Below are 3,510 nucleotides of genomic sequence, written 5' to 3' on the forward strand. Positions count from 1 at the left end.
ATGAAACTAGACCACTTTCTTACATGGTCAATAAGAATAGATTCAAATGGATTAAATACTTACACATAAGACCTGAAATCATAAAACTTCTAGAAGGAAACATAGGCAGTACAGTCTGTAACATTGCTCTTAGTAATATTTTTCTGATATATCTCTTGAAACAAGGAAAACTAAAGAAAATATAAACAAATATGACTACATTAAACTAAAAAGGTTTTACAGCAAAGGAAACCATCAACAAAACAAAAAGACAACCTATTGAATGGGGGAAGATATTCAGCAATGATACATTTGATAAGAGGATAATATTCGAAATTCACAAAGAATTCATACAACTCAAAAAAACACAACAATTTACTTTAAAAAATGGGCAGAGAACCTGAATAGACATTCCTTCAAAGAGGACATACAGATGGCCAATAAACATATGAAAAGATGCTAACCACCACTAATCATCAGAAAAATGCAAATTGAAACCACAATGAGAGACCACTTCACACCTGTCAAGATGGGTAGCACCAGTAGATCAACAAACAACAAGTGCTGTCATGCACTGTTGGTGGGACTGCAAACAGTTATAGCCACTATCAAAAACAGTGTGAACATTCTTCGGAAAACTAATAGAACTACCTTATAACCCAGCTATTCCACTTTGAGTATATATTTTTAGAAATTGAAAACACTAATTCAAAATGAGATGTGCAAAACTTATGTTAACTGTATGATTACTTACAATAACCAAGATATGGAAGCAACCCTAGAAACACACAGATTTAACACCAGTCCCCCTCAAATGCTTCCAAAGAACTGAAGAGGAGGGAATATGTCCGAACTCATTGTATGACATCAGTATCACACTGCTACCAAACCCTGACAAGCACAGTACAAGAGACGAAGACTGCAGACAAATATCCCTGATAAAAATTACAGCTAAAATCCTCAAGAAAATACTAGCTGACAGAATTTAACAGCACATTAAAAAGATTATACACCATGACCAAAGGGGAGTTATTTCTGGAATGCAAGGATGGCTCAACACACAAATAGTACTCAGTGTAACAGAATTAACAGAACGAAGGTGGGAGGACTCTCATCATCTCAACTGATGCATAAAAGACTTTGGCAAAATTTAAAACCTTTTCATGACATAAACACTCAACAGACAGGAAATAAAAGTTAACTATCTCAACATAAAAAAGGCCATGTGTGACAAGCCCACAGCTAACATCATTCTCATTGGTGAAAGACAAAGGTTTCTCTCTAAGCTCAGTAACAAGACAAGGGGGGCTACTTTCGTCATTTCCATTCAACATAGTTCTGGAAGTCCTAGTTAGAGCAATTAGGCAAGAAAAAAAATAAAATACATTCAAATTGGAAAGGAAGAAGTGAAATTGTATCTGTTCACAGACAATGTTTTATATTTAGAAAATGCTAAGTATTCCATACCAAAATATCTTAGAACTGGTAATTTAGTGAAGTTCCAGGATACAAAATCAACACACGAGAATAAGCTGCTTCTTTATTCATTCACAATGAAAAATTCAAAAAGAAAATAAAGAATTTCATTTAGAATAGCATCAAAATGAATTAAATACTTAGGAATAAACTTAACTAAGGCAGGGAAAAGCTTGTAAACTGAGCTCTACCAGCGGCGTTTAGTGGTGGGATGTCTCACAGGAAGTTCTCTGCTCCCAGGCATGGGTCCCTGGGCTTCTTGCCTCAGAAGCACAGCAGCCAGCACCGCGGGAATGTGAAGAGCTTCCCCAAGGATGACTCCTGCAAGCCTGTCTGCCTCACAGTCTTCCTGGGTTACAAGGCTGGCACGACCCCCATCCTGCGTGAGGTAGATAGGCCAGGATCCAAGGTGAACAAGGAGGAAGTTGTGGAGGCGGTGACCATTGTGGAGACACCGTCCATGGTGATCGTGGGCCTTGTGAGCTATGTGGAGGCCCCTTGGGGCCTCCACACCTTCAAAACCATCTTTACCGAGCACATCAGTGACGAATACAAGAGGTGCTTCTAGAACTGGCATAAATCTAAGAAGAAGGCCTTCACCAAGTACTGCAAGAACTGGGAGGATGACAATGGCAAGAAGCAGCTGGAGAAGGCCTTCAGAAGCGTGAAGTACTGCCAGGTCAACCACGTCATCACCCACACCTGCTTCCTCTGCGCCAGAAGAAGGCTCATCTCATGGAGATGGAGGTGAATGGAGGCAAACTGGGCTGGGCCCCTCAGAGGCTGGAGCAGCAGGTCCCTGTGAGCCAGGGGTTTGGACGGGATGAGATGACCAATGTCACTGGGGTGACTGGGGGCAAAGGCTACAAAGGGGTCACCAGCTGCTGGCACACCAAGAAGCTTCCCCGCAAGTCCCACCAAGGGCTGAGCAAGGTGGCCTGTATGGAGTCATGGCATCCTGCCTGGGCGGCCTTCTCTGTGGCCCGGGCTGGGCGGAAAGGCTACCACCACTACACTGAAATCAACAAGAAGATCTACAAGATCAGCCAGGGCTACCTCATCCAGGACGGCAAACTGATCAAGAACAACACCTCCACCGATTACAGTCTGTCTGACGAGAGCATCCACCCTCTGGGTGGCTTTGTGCACTATGGTGAAGTGACCAATGACTTTGTCATGCTGAAAGGCTGTGGTTGGGAACCAGGAAGTGATTGCTCACCCTCCGCGAGTCCTTGACAGTGCAGGCCAAACGGTGGGCCCTGGAGAAGATGGACTTGAAGTTTAGTGACACCACCTCCAAGTTTGGCCACAGCCACTTCCAGGCGATGGAGGAAAAGAAAGTGTTTGTGGGACCACTTAAGGAAGACCAAATTGCAAAGAAAGAAGAGACCTAATGTCAGGAGCAAATTGTGCAGCTGGTGGAATCTCAATAAAAATTATTCTCTAGTGCCAGGGGGTGGGGGAGAAACTCGTACATGAAAAACCAGAAATCATTGCTAAAAATTTTTTTGAAAGACACCAACACATGAAAAGGCATCCTGTGCTCATGGATTCAAAGACTAAATGTTGTTAAAATGTTAATACTACCTAAAGCAACCCACAGATTTAATACAATCTCTAACATAATCTCAATGACATTTTTGGCAGATTTAGGAAATTTATCCCAAATTCATATGAATCTCAAGGAACCCCAAAGAGCCAAAACAATGTTGAAAAAGAACAAAGTTAGACTTCAAAACTCAACTGTAAAGGTATAGCAATCTGTGTTGTACTGACAAAAAGACATTAAAACTATATTTATATTACACCCTGAGTCAGATAATTCAACACCAGAACACCCTCCGTATCTAATTGTTTTTTATTGTTTTGGCTAACATTGCCATGCACAATGGTTTATTTCCGCCGTATTTTGAAATTTTGAACTGTGAAGTCATATTTGGAGTTTAATGTATAAGAATCCTACAGAGCCTGAGTAAGGACGTACACCTCTCAGAGGATGTGTGTTTGCTCTTGCCAGGTCCTCTCTTTCTGTCCTGAGGGGTTGGGGCTCAGGGG

General features: G+C 41.9%; 1 pseudogene; it reads left to right on the forward strand.

The window, feature by feature from the left end:
• Window positions 1–1,643: 1,643 nt before the first annotated feature.
• Window positions 1,644–2,864, forward strand: LOC118997420 (60S ribosomal protein L3-like; annotated as a pseudogene).
• Window positions 2,865–3,510: the final 646 nt, after the last annotated feature.

Source organism: Sturnira hondurensis, unplaced genomic scaffold, assembly GCF_014824575.4.
Source record: "Sturnira hondurensis isolate 20B ecotype Veracruz unplaced genomic scaffold, ASM1482457v3 Scaffold0013190, whole genome shotgun sequence".
Taxonomy (NCBI): domain Eukaryota; kingdom Metazoa; phylum Chordata; class Mammalia; order Chiroptera; family Phyllostomidae; genus Sturnira; species Sturnira hondurensis.